Source organism: Anticarsia gemmatalis, chromosome 15, assembly GCF_050436995.1.
Source record: "Anticarsia gemmatalis isolate Benzon Research Colony breed Stoneville strain chromosome 15, ilAntGemm2 primary, whole genome shotgun sequence".
Lineage (NCBI taxonomy): Eukaryota > Metazoa > Arthropoda > Insecta > Lepidoptera > Erebidae > Anticarsia > Anticarsia gemmatalis.
Window position 1 is genome coordinate 2,372,963 of NC_134759.1, and position 14,619 is coordinate 2,387,581.

Genomic DNA, 14,619 nt, shown 5'->3' on the forward strand with positions numbered 1-14,619 from the left:
TAGTCATACATGACTGCCAGTTACAAGTATTATGCAGCAGACATTTTCGATGGGCGCGATTCTCTACCACGACCGGGTTACTATCAGGATTGTTTTTTAAAATGCCGATCGGCGCCTCTAGCGGGCGTCGTAGCAACTATTATAAACACTCCATCCTCGGTAGTACTAGAATGTCAATACCAATTGACCACATCTTCACTTTAACCAACACCGCAGCAGACACGAAAGCAAACTAACGTTTAAACCAAAAAAGTACTTGAAGTGAACATTCGCAAAATCAGTACCTACAAACAATTTTGATTAAATATAACAACGGTCATTGTTTCAAATGTATTAAAGCGTTTGAACGTACAAAGCTGTGGGGAGTTCCACTTGTTTGTCTGACTGTACTAATATTACATTTGCCTTGTAAATACTAGAAGTGCAAACTGGGCAGCGGCTCTCAATGTTATTTTAGTTTTTGGGCTTAAAAGTTTTTAGTTTATTGTGAATATGTTTTGTGGAATATTTAGACTACGTTTACATATTAATTTTTGTTTTGTGACCTCACATCTGTTTCACCTGATGTTGTTGAAAAAGACTTTTCAAAACATTTTTATGCGATATATTATTATGTTGGGTTTATTAAAAATACTGAACACCTGACCAATCTCCGGGCTACTATAAGATTCAACGATAAATGGAAAAGCTCTTACAGTTGGTTAACAGGAATTGAACTCGAGACTTCATGACCTGCAGTCGCATGCACCATCACTGTTACTGATATCAATTATACAGGGTGTGGCGTAAATAATGGATAATCCTTTACCAGCGGATGGGCGACCACCCAACTGATCTAAATATCAAAATTTACCTCTGTCACAAGTATCATAGTTTTTGAGATTTTGGCCATTTTGTGTGTTTTTTAAGAAAGCGATTTAAGCTCGTTCTTTTTAATGCTGTGATCACAATTTAAGGCCTTTTTTAAATCCGTTTTTTGCAAATAAATCCTGAATAGATGTGCTATTGAATCTACAATCTTGTTTTGTTATTACTACTTGTTTTTTGTTTAAATTATGCTTTGAAAGTTAAATTTTATAATCTTTCACAACTTTTGTGCAACTTTGAGCACTTGTGGTGAAAACAAAATGTATGGTGGCTTTACTGCCCACGCCATAAATAATTTCTAAATTTTATTAGAATTCTAAATTGGTATAACATGCAGCATTAATACCGATTATTGTCAAAATATTACAAAGAACTTAAATTATTAACACTTTTGGCGGTCGACTAATTTTATTTTATCAGCGCGTTTAAGCTAAGTTTGCTTTCAAATATTCATGTTTATAGGGTTATTACACTATTAAAGATTATTTAGATGATAAAAAAGCTTAGTACTGTGCTGCTTCTACCAAGTTTATTTTAAAATAATGTATTACAATTTGATGAAAAATGATTTTTTTGTCAACAGAGTAGTTCTCTTTAGATTTCTAATTATCTTTATTATTTGAATAGTATTTATGTTTTGTATTTCTTTTTTTTTTTTCAACACTGCACACAAGTGCTCAAAGTTGCACAAAAGTGTTGAAAAATTATAAAATTTAACTTTGAATGCATAGTTTCAATAAAAGACAAGTAGTTATAACAAAACAAGATATTAGGTTCAATAGTACATCAATTTAGGATTTATTAGCAAAAAATTTTGGCCATTATGTGTGTTTAAGAAAGCGATTTACGCTCGTACTTTTTGGTGCTGTGATCACAAATTAAGACTTTTTTTAAATCCGTGTTTTGCAATGAAATCCTGAATAGATGTGCTATTGAATCTAGAACGCGCTTAGCGTGAAAAAATTAAATTAGTCGACCGGCAAAAGTGTTAAAAATTTAAGTTCTTTGTAATATTTTGACAATAATCGGTATTAATGCTGCATGTTATACCAATTTAGAATTCTAATAAAATTTAGAAATTATTTATGGCGTGGGCAGTAAAGCCACCATACATTTTTTTTTCACCACAAGTGCTCAAAGTTGCACAAATGTTGTGAAAGATTATAAAATTCAACTTTGAATGCATAATTTAAATAAAAAACAAGTAGTAATAACAAAACAAGATTGTAGATTCAATAGCACATTTATTCAGGATTTATTTGCAAAAAACGGATTTAAAAAAGGCCTTAAATTGTGATCACAGCATTAAAAAGAACGAGCTTAAATCGCTTTCTTAAAAAACACACACAATGGCCAAAATCTCAAAAACTATGATACTTGTGCCAGAGGTAAATTTTGATATTTAGATCAGTTGGGTGGTCGCCCATCCGCTGGTAAAGGATTATCCATTATTTACGCCACACCCTGTATAATGTTGTTTTTAATAGCTTTGTAATCTTGCTAAAGTATTGCGTGATATATATGTATTTTATACTGAAATTAAAACTGTGGCATATAATTAGTTCTTAGTGCAATAATAATAATATTGAAAGCAACAAATTAATTCCTAGACTATTGATTCATTTTCACTTTAATAAGAAAATAAAAGAGAATGCATCATTTTATCTCCCAGTCACAACAATAAAATTTACAACTAACATATTATTTTTAACTTCTACATTAAATCCGTTCCTTGGTCAGTCCCCTCGCCAATAAACGATGCAGTAAACTAAAACTCAAATCAAACTAACTTAAATAAGCCGTAAAACTTTCATTTTGATGTAAAAAGTTCAAGAATAAAATTCTCCATACATACTATTATGCTACCAATGTAAGAAGTACTTTATAAAAAGATGATTGGCACTCGATGATGACCTTTTTACATTGTCCGGTTAATATCTTCAAAGTAGGTCGGGTTTTATAACTGGTTTTATGGACGAATGTATGCAAAAACCTTTTTTTTCGCTTTTATTAAGCGTTTTATGATTCTGCAGTTGCTTTTGTTTGCTTTAATGTTTTTAGTTTATGTTGCATTCATTTATTGTATGGATATTCTAAAAAAGTAGAGCAAAAAATATTTAAAGTTTTGATCGTTCAATATTAAATAGAAAGCGATTGACATTCCAAATCACTCAAATAAAATAGTTCGTGAAAATCCGGGCGCTGATCAATTTTTCATACGAAATTTATCGATTGCTATTCGGTTGTCAACAGTCTATGGTGGTAGAGAATTATGCTAATGGTTCTAATTTTTTAAGGCAGTTTGCGTACTCAATAAAAAGTATTAGTTTATCAAGGACTTATTTTTTTTCTTTATTTTTCGTTTTTAAGGATTAAGATATTCACGTTTAAAAATGCTCCCCTATATGTGAATATTACCTACATCAATAAATCAATACCACGCTCTGAAGCTTTCACCAAAAATAATAATAAGGAACAAGGGTCCGTATCTCACATCCCTTGAGACACCCTCCAATTAATTGCACCCCTTTCCTTCAGATCCCACTAAGTGCACCCTTGTCCCATCGGTGACGTCATTCAGCCCATCTGCTCAAAGTAATATCGGATACGTTCGGAGATGATGAAAATATAAATCTTAAAAAAGTTTCTGATCTTTTTTTGAGAAAATCGTTTCTGGGATACTTATTGTAAGATAAGATATTTTAAAGTTATGAGGTCATTGTGGCTGAAAGAAAACTTGATACATCCTTTTTAGGAAGTTTTCTCCAATATCTGTATTTAGATTGATTATTAGAATAAGTGGTTGCTACTTATAGCAAAAATAGAGAAAATCGTGATTGAAATTCGACAAGCGAAAAAATGACAATCGTAAATTTTTCAATTTGTTTTAAATTCGACAATCATTTACATCGTCATAAATACTTTGGTATTGCTTTTATATAGAAAAAAATATATTTTCTTTTTAGGTTCTGTTAAAGTTACTAACTACAAAACAAGCCATTCCAAAATTTAAAATATCACAAGACACAAAACAATTAATCACTGAAACCTGAAAAACATTTTGAAATCGGCAACATTTTACAAGCACTCAACTTTGTTTCATTACTAAATGGCGTCTGTAAAATAGAAATACTATTAATTATGTTGAAGGTAGTATTATGATGATAAAGTGATATCCCGGCTAATTTTAGGCCCTTTACCGAGTCTTAGTATAGTTACAGTTGAATCTTCGTGATTATCAAATATTTTTTAAATAAACATATGCCGCCTTCTAAAGTCTCGTAGTAACTAAAAAGTAAAAAAAAAATTATTAAGCTTTTTGAAGTCGGTGTCGCTGTGATAACTACTTTAAGTTTATGTTCGAAATATAAACGCTTTTTAACGTATCGGTAGGTGATTATTTTACGTGTCTACAGTCCAACAAATATTCAGACAGCCTCGTATTAACGGGTGGCGGAAAATTACAACACTTTAAAATTATAACATCATTGCTGCAAGCTATGCAGCGAACAGTTGCCTTCCGCCGATTCTTAACAGTCTGTTGTATCCAGTATCGTGAGATTGACATTAAAAACGTATAGCAAAAATAGTTTCTACATTTCCCGCTAGAGGCGCTGATGAGATTTTCATACAAATTTTCTCGATAGCTAGCTGGTTGTCGATAGTGGCAGGGAACCACGCTTCTTTATTTTGCACAAACATGAGATTGTTTATACTATTGATACATCGTACAAGGTCTCTACTAAGTTGGGCTATAATCAATAAGTTTACTACTAGACTACTAGGCCATCGCGATCTAAGACAAAAATATTATTGTTCCATGAGTTCAAAGACCTGAATAATACAAAACGAGTTGCAAACTTTCATGTTATCTTGTTTTAAGTTTGTTACTTTTATGTGTTTCTACTATAAGTGCTTAGTAACTTTCTTGTGTAAGCTAAAATGTATTATCTTTGTGATAATTTTTCGACGCTTTTATTCTATTAAAACATTTTACCTTAGTAATTTATAAAATCTGGCTATTTACATGAAAAAGTGTAAGCTGATAAGTCTACTATTCACGTCTTAGTCTTAATGTGCAGATAGAAACATAGGTACATTAAATTGAACTTACTTAAAAATTGGAAAGTTCGAAATACGGTTGTTTTTTTTAATGCAGTAGCTACAGCAGCAATACTTCTACATGCAACAATAATGCTACTTTTAAAAATACTTGAATTCTTTGAAACTAAAAATATTCACATTTAATTGTAGTAATTTTGATTTATCTTTATTGGAAATCAAACCCGAAACTATGCCGATCGACTTCCGCATATACTAGTACTCAGACTACAGACCTTTACTCGATATTGGTTTTCAAGTATAGCTGCCTACAAATAGATTTTGAGTAAACAATCAGATTACAAAAACTGTTTTTCAAAAAAAATATCCGGCAAACAGCTTAAAGTTGTAAACTATATTTTTTCTGTTTGCATTTTTTTATCCTTTAATACTCTGAACAGATTTGCATAGAACACACTAACATTTTTGGTGTCAGCTCACGCATGAATTTTCAAAATCTATTCAAATCACTTAGTGCAGTGAAAGGATTAACCGACATATGTTTTTTTAGCGTTTACATAGTATCCAATCATTGTCCAATCAAAATTCTGTACGTATTTTGAGCACATCGCAACAATGTGAATTTAGAACTTTACTGTCGTTTATGCCTTGTTTTATGTTCTGAAATCTATTGAAACTATGTATGAAATACTGATCAGCGCCCCTAGCGTATTTTGAAAGAACTATTTTTTTTTAGTAATTTTAAATGTCATTCACACTCTAAGTACTTACTGTACTGTTACTCTGTTCTGTACTGTTAGAGTGTAAGAAATTGTGTTAAAGCCCTGTAGGCTTTTGTAATAAATGTAGTAATAATATGAAAAATAATCAAATTATTCACCGTAATTATATTTACCGTACACCTAACAATAAAATCCTTGCTATCTAAGCTTCCACTTTAAAAAAACGACTATCATCCCAACAGGTGAAAAGGAAAAAAACTGGCTTTCAACTCTTCGCAAACAGAAGCACTTAAACAGAAGGGTGCTAGCTCAAAACTTTGAGCACCACTGACGAACTCTCTACGGCTACATTTGTACCGTACAGTGCGTTTGAATTATTCAAGATACCTTCGTATTTTGCACGGCGCAGGTTAAAATTAAGGCTTCCAAGGATTTTCATTTATTAAAGGAGTAATTTTAGTATAATTGGACGGCGTGATAGCTGGGAATGAACCACACAGTAGGTACGTTTTCATGGTTTATTTTCCGTGTTAAGATTTAAGAGGGGATTCTAGTGATTTATTGGCGTAACTTGTAATCGTAGATTAAGTATAGAGACCCATACGCACCTCTGTCATTCCAGAAATGCTCCAGTTCAGCCATGTGCACGCTACATCAAAGTAATACAATTCTACTGACACGTCCCCGACGCGTCGTCTATGAATTTTCCAAGATTGACGAGTGCTTGAGAGGGTACTATGATTTGGAGGTAGTCAGGTTGATATAAAAATTAATATCAGTAAATATTTTTTTGGGATTAGTTTAGCAGTTTCTATGATTGCTTTAGTATGACCATGCGTGGTTCAATTACAAAGGGACAGTTTCTACACGAAATAGATAAATAATAACTATAACAAGTCTGGTTGGACTTTATATCTCTTCATTGTACCTACATACTTTGTAAAAGTCTCCGCAGTGGAAGATTAATTATAAGTGCTGACGCTATCTTTTCTAAAGAAAACTCATGAAACAAACTGGGTATACCTCTTTTAAAATTACTACCATTTCTATTATAGTGTATGATGAAATACTTAACTAAAAATGATATCAGCCTAGCCTTTCTTCCAACTATGTTACATCTTCAAGTCTAATCAAATGCAGCTGAATACCAGTATTTTACTCACACTTCCGTATCACAGGCAGCTCCTATCGGCCCCCAAAACCCAGCTATTTGAGTTATAATACAATACCAATCATTAGGTCCGGTAATCAGACTGTCTAGTTTCGACTACTCATAACGACCGTCAAAGATCTTAAAAATTGATAGCTGGGTCCGATAATTTAACATAGCTTCTGAAACATGGAACAAATAGTAATGTATAATAATTATGGTCACCCATCCACTGACAAACCTTGGCAAGCGTTGCTTAACCTGAGCGATCGATCCGCGCGTCTGTTATTACTTGGCCTCGAGTTCCTCTATACTTAAGTATACCTAGCATGAGTTATTTAGTGGTATTACTCAGTTATTAGGAATAGCGGGTAAGGAATTTGGCGCGATGCAGACGCTGCGTCGTGAATGCTTAATTTCTAGTGATTTGTGCCGCAAACTATTTGGTTTCGTGGATTAAGCTTCCTACTTCGCTATTAAGCGCTTTGAGTGATGATGTCTTAGATGTTTGCACTCAAGAATTTGTAATTAAAATATGACTGACGGTAATGCCTTTTGATATAAGATTAAACATGGAGGGATTATTAAATAGAGATATTTATACACACAAAATATTATTATTTGAGCATAGTACTTCCGGGATATTTTAGGGGCGTTGATTACGTTTTTAACTTTCTTGACAGCTAGTCGATACTCTGGAGTCATAATTACAATTATTATTTTTGTAGATATAGCCTTTAATAAAAATATGAAATAACGAAAATTGTCCCTACAACTTCCCTTTTAAACGTATCAACTACCTCACAAGCAGAAGCAAACGCAATCAACGTACTGAAACTCTCGGATTAACGACCAATAAATTAAGTTAGGTCTCTAACTCGGCTAATCCTATAGGTTTGACCGCTCGGCCTTTGAGTTTAACCTAACATGTATTGATGACTAACTCGAGACTCGGTTTGTATGTGAACTTTGTAGGGCAGATTGTGAGTTATGAGTGTAGAATTTAAAGCCATATCAATATTGGTAGTGGTTTTTAAATATTTTGAGTTGTAAATCTTTTGTGAACTTCGTTTTGTAAGATTTTTATCAGCTTTATGTTAAGGTTACATTTCAGATTTTAATTTGTTTTTGAAGATATTCAAAATAACGAATCCATATTGGTTTAGCATTTTAAACTCTATACTTATTCCCTCTCACTTATCTCTATTTCTGGAGGACTCAATTTATTAAGGCATTTATTTTTGATCATTTTTGCATTGGTATTTTGGATTAACTCTTTTTCATACTAATAGTTGCTTACAAAACCACTAACTGTTGCTTAAGATACATTAATTAACCATAGTATTTATTTGTCAGCACCAATTGTTGCTTACCACAATATTTTTAATCAAATTTCGTCACACATTTTTCAAGAATTGTGAATTCATCTGCTTATAAAAGATGAAGATAGACCATAATATTACTTCCCTTTCCAATTTTCACTCAACATATCAGACAAGTTTTAAAAATTCCACTAAACTAGTTACAGTGTTAGAACAAATAAGGCATGCGTTTGTTACTTTATTGGAAAAGTTTCGGTTACATAAATAAGAACTGTCTAACATTGATGAAGTTTGAAAACATTAACAAAGTTTAACAGACCAGACTGACTTAGGGTGATTACATACTGACTGATCCGGTTCCAACTGGATAAATCGTATTATATCCCAGTTATGAATGAAGTTTGTGAGGATGTATGTATGTTTGTTAGTCTTTCTACTTTCAACGCATAGTAAATTCGTTTTGAACCTAGATTAACACATACCTTAACCCCCGGAAATCAATTCACATGGGGAAAGTTGTTGGCAATAGAAATAAATTAATAAGTAATATTGTGCAACTCACATCACTCACATTGAACTTATTTTTGCTATGGACCCCTGGAGTATGAAAAGTATTATTTTTGTCAGAGCTGTTACCCATCTCAGCCGCAGGGTATTTAGGACTATCTATCTGTGTAGGTTATGAAATATTCACGAGTGATGACTATTGTATAATATATTATTTTATATTGTAATAATTATCACTTGTTCCAAGGGTGAAGGAAAATATCGTGATGCAACCTTATTATTATTGTATCCGATTATAACCGGATTGTACAAGACCAATGTAAAATCGTCTTTACATAATCTAAAATGTAAATACAACATGTTTGTAAACATGTTCGTTGAAAAATCGCTCCTGTGTTTGAACTTCCAAAAATCATTTATCTTCGACGAAAGAAATTTGGCTGAATTTCTCTAGTTTTCCGGAAATATTGTGTTACTATCGAATTTATGAGGTATCAATCCCTTTGGGTGATCCGAGCTAAGATTACATCAGGAGTATGGAAGCATGTCGTTCTATTATGAAACTTCTATCAATACTAAAACTTGTTTTTATTTCGGAAAATCACGGTGGGTTTAATCTCTTGTGGGCTCAGTATGAAATATACAAGACTAGCATTATCGTGTAGGCAGAGGTGTATGAAATAAATCCATGTTTCGCCATTAACAATGTTAGGCCCATGTAATATGAGGTGGACCCTATTGCCATATAACGGACACTTTACCAAACTCCGGACTTCTATTAAGAACAATCAAATATAATATATTTTATATTAGAAAAAGACTTATGACACTTTGTCCAACCTTGGAATAAAAACTGGGACCTCGTAGTTAGCGGTCGGATAGACAACCACCGGCGCCACCAAGCAGAAATTTTGAATAATTTTGCTTTTTGCGTTGCCAAGTTTATACCATCCGTCGTCAAAAGTAACTAATCTTAGAATTGTGCAACAATTTGTATTTTTCTTTCCATCTATTATGTCACTGTATTACTCAACTTGGAAAGCAAGTACGAACATAATATAATTCGTAATTCTACAGTCAAGATAAAGGTACTACTGTCAACTGTGATAATATATACCCTCTTCTCTTCCTTCATTATACAAGCTTCTAACTTATCAAAATTAGGCTTAAATTATACTAAGCCTAATCACTATAAACACCTAGACTTACTTTACACGGTTTAAGTTGCGCCTCCCACGCAAGTTTTCAAGGGTTCGTTCGTACCAAAGGCAACTAATCAATGACTTTTGGTAGTTATGTATGTATACTGTATTAGAAATAATTATCACTTGTTCCAACGGTGAAAAAAGACATCGCGATGCAATCTAGCATACCTGAGAGTTCTTTAGAACAATTCTTGAAGGCATGCAAAGTCCCCAACACGCTCTTGGCGAGCGTGATGAACTACAGGCCTTACCCATCCCCCATTCCGGGAGGAGACCGTTGCCCAGCAGTGACACATTTATGGGATGAATTTATTTACTTTATTTTTTATTTATTTTCTGTACAAGGGAAGCTTCTAGAAAATTTCAACAACCTTATACCGTAGATAAAAGTTTAGCAAAGATTTATGAGTTATCTTTTCTATGGGGAACGTGGTTTAAAACTTTGAAAGCCTTTTACTGCAAGCTGTAAGATATTAATAATGGCTGACAGCTTTTGTTCTATTGGCCGGTTTTTAGACGAAAATGTTTTAGGTATTTTTGTTTGGGTTTAGTAGAACAAAGTAAGTTTTATGAAAACCTTTGAAGATGCTGTAAGAATAATTATTTTATGATGATGATGATGAAAAAAAATAATTTCATGACTTTTTGACCGATTTGAAAATATATAGTTCAAAAGTGTTTTGTGTGTTAATCTTGGTCTACAAATGTTTGTGATTCTCAGCGAAATCCATTCAATAAATTTCACTACCATTTCACTGATCCAAACTTTTGAATTGGTAAATATTACTTACGTGGTGCTATTTTTACACGTATCATGGTTTTTTATAATGTACTAGCTGACCCGCGCAACTTCGCTTGCGTCACCTTATTGAATGGGTCAAATTTTTGCACGTTTTTGTAACATTTTTCGTTGCTACTCCGCTTCTAATGACCTTAGTGTGATGTTATAGCCTATAGCCTTTCTCGATAAATAGGCTATCTAACACTGAAAGAATTTTTCGAATCGGACCAGTAGTTCCTGAGATTAGCGCGTTCAAACAAACAAACAAACAAACAGGTTAGTATAGATTATGTAATTATGTCATTGTTATGTAGTCTAAGTCAGTTTAATAATGAAATCCACAAATGTTTAGTTAGAGTCAAACAGGACAGATCTTATAACATTTTTAGGCTCAACCGTAGGACCTAAGAACTAGCATTTAGGACAAATATTTCAAAGAAAATGTAATGTCAGTCTATTTGTCTCGGTGTCAGCAAATTGTACAAGACAAAATTACTATTTGGTGAATTGTTAAATTTATATTCCGCTCGTGAAGCAGATAAATGTCCGATGTTAAAGCCTAGGCTGTAAAACCTTTGGAAGGAACTATTCTAAGAAAATTCACGGCCTAAGTGACAAGATTTTGTTGTTAAACCTAAAAATACTGCGTATAGTATTTGTGCTACCGTTTCTCTTTACTTTATGATTTTAAGGGGCTATTAAAGGTATCTTTTTTTTCATTATTTGGTACTGCTTTTGTTTTAAAATACTTTTAAGACTTTAGGCGATTATTGGAAATATAGTGATATTATTAATTAATGAATATCTTTTACAATGGAACCAAGCATTATAATAATAAAATTAATTCTATGTCGTATCTTATTCTTGGGAAAAAAAGGAAAAGTATTTTTCTTGGGATAAAAATACTTTTTTCTTATAGCCAAGCTGCATTTTCAAAAAAGGAAAGCGAATTTCTATGAACCCTTTCGTGAGTTGTCAAACACATTTCAAATGAAGTCGGTAAAACATCGAAAGCATTTCCAAAATTTATTTTATTCTAAAATTAGAAATAAAAACGTCACCAACACAATGAACCTTCTGAGGCTTGATTAAAAGAAGGTTGTTAGAGCTTTTTGTGTTTTCTGAATAGTATAAGTAAATTTAGATTTTTGCTCAACATTTCTTTATACACTCGTTGAATAAAAGTTTTAGCTTCCTGAAGAAATTAAATGCTAACATAATTAGCACTTGGACCCAAGTTAAAGGAGATTTCGAGGCTCAAGAAATGACTCTTTGATGTTTTTCTTTTTGCTTTTCAAAGATTTTTTCTAAGGTAGTATTGTATGGTTATTTTATTTAGCCTGTTTAGTGGTTGGGTCAACTTACCTGTACAATGTTTTATGTATTAAAATACGAGGAAATAAAAAAAGATTGATGAAATTTAATAAACACTTTGACTATTACTAATAGGGAAATTTGTACGAAAATATAAATAAAAAACCTTATGAAACAAAACAGGCGACTGAGACCTACAAAATAAATATATCACAGCCTCTTTCTCCCAAAATGATTCTAAGAGAGAGAGAGATAGTAGAAAGAGAGAGATATAAGACTTACTAATGACCAAAAATTCTAAATTTAACCCAAAATAAACTTATCAAACATAAGAAAGTGATTAGTACTTACAGACTGTCTCTACAATTGTTCTTTTTCCCAAAACAAAGAAAAACTAGTCAATAATTCAAAATCAAATCCCCAAACTAATCGTTACATAAAATTTCCCGATGCTGTAACGAAGCTAATTGAAGTAGTATATGAAAGGAGTTTCATTGAACGTTGGCCGCAAGCCAAATACTCATAGTAAGATCACAAAGACTGAATGCGCTAACTGGTTTTAAGTTTTACGCTTATTTCATTTAATTATTAAAGCTAAAGTCTTAAAGTAAGATAAATATAATTGTAAAGTCTTAAGCAAATATTTTTGTTGGGGCGAGGCTTCTTGCGTTACAGTTAAGTTGATTGTATTTAAAACTTAAAAGGAAACTAAGAAATCTGATTTTTATCGAGCACTAGCTGACCCACGCAACTTCGCTTGCGTCACATAAGAGTGAACGGGTCAGAGTTTTCCCCGTTTTTGAAACATTTTTCGTTGCTACTCCGCTCCTTATGGTCGTAGCGTATAGCCTTCCTCAATAAATGGGCTATCTAACTCTGAAATAATCTTTCAAATCGGACCAGTAGTTCCTGAGATTAGCGCGTTCAAACAAACAAACAAACAATCAAACAAACAAACAAACTCTTCAGCTTTATAATATTAGTATAGATTTACTTATAGCATAGCATGATTTGATTCCTATATATGTAAGGACCTATGTTTATCTATAGAATTCAACGTACAATTTTGCAATTCATAGAAAATGAAATTCAGACCATGAACACAAAAATAAATTACTATTACGGAGATAGTGGCATTTTGAAGAATAGTTCTCTAAAACGTTTCAACAATACAGCGTGACGAAAAAGGAACATCAGCTCTACATTCCCACAGAGCACTTTGTAGAAGTAGTATAATTTTGCCAAAAAAGAACACTCGCTACCTCTCCCAGCTTAGATCTTCACCTCACAGCGGGCTGTAAAGAGTTAAAACAAAGGACGGTTTTGGGGTTAACGGCCGGAACGAGTGACAATTACAAACGTAATCCAGTGCTTGTATTACTCCTGATAATACACACCCAAAAAGCACAAACTTGTAAATGTACACAAAACTTCTTTTTTCCACCGCACATTTTCAAGCGGTGTTGTAATTTAAATTTTTTGAGTGACCGACTTTAATTAAAATAGCTGTAGGTACAGGTAGCCTTGTATTTAGCGTCTCTGATGAGATTTTGAGAATTTGTGTTGCATTTGGAAAGGTTTTTTTTGTTTTAATTTAAAGTTAGTACGTGGCTGGTATAGTGTGGACTGTAGGATGTAATTATTTCATAAGAATTGCTTTTCTACTAATATCATGTATATTTCGCATACCTAATATTGGTACTAGTAACGCTTTCACGGTTAAATCACTTAAACTATTGAAAGGAGGCAAGTAGATACTTAAAAGTTCGTGATTAAACAAAAGTGCTTTTGTTTAATTTTGACCTCTAAGTAGCCGAAATTAAATAAGGATTAAACTTTGTATGTGAAACGAGCGGGTAAGAAATTGTTATGACATTTAAAAACTCTTAAAATCCGTACTATAATGAGTGTAGAAGTATACATCTCATCTCATTGGAAATATAATAATGAATTAACAGCAAACGAATACTCCATATCCCAATGTAATCACGTACTAAAAATATACGTAACATAATCTACAGACACAGACATTTCTACAAAAAAAATCTGTTAGGTTCAGGGAAAGTAACAGAAAATAACAACCCAAAAGTACAAAAAATATAATCTAGTACACAAAAACTTCTACGTAACCAGAAACTCTAATTAAACTTGTATTTCCGTCAATATTTATCCCCGGTTCTATCCCAGGTAGACCATTATTTGCGTTATATTTTCGCCCACAACTTTGCCTTAGGAAATCGCTAGGTGAAATAAAAAATCCGGACAAGTGCGAGTCTGATTCGGGCTGGACGGGTTCTGTAGCAATTTCTCTTAAATAGTGAATCATGTTTGTTGTATGGAAACCATCATTTTACTTTTAGCCATACCTATGTATGTAACCACATAACATTTTGTTTCACATACTCCTTGAGTGGAGTGGTGAATTCTGGGCCTAACCACCCCCCTATTTGGGAGGAGTTCCCTTGCCCAGTGGAACAGTAACGATCCAAAAATGAATAAAAAATGCGGTTAATATTAGAAATATATCATTTGGAAAAATTTCAACTACCTAGCATGCACAGTTCGTGTAATTCAACCCGGTGAAAGACACACGAACTAACGGGCGCACGGAGTCTTAGTAATTGGGTCTGGATTTTAACTTTTGATTACGGAACTCTAAAAACCGTAGACAAAAACGCGGTGACTACTT

General features: G+C 32.8%; 2 protein-coding genes across 2 annotated transcripts in view; one reads left to right on the top strand and one right to left on the bottom strand.

Moving 5' to 3' along the window:
• The window catches only part of LOC142978757 (uncharacterized), a 180,216-nt gene that overhangs the window by 139,855 nt on the left and 25,742 nt on the right, over positions 1–14,619 (top strand). The window lies entirely within an intron of this gene.
• The window catches only part of LOC142978755 (uncharacterized), a 331,498-nt gene that overhangs the window by 79,315 nt on the left and 237,564 nt on the right, over positions 1–14,619 (bottom strand). The gene's annotated exons all lie outside the window — the stretch shown is intronic.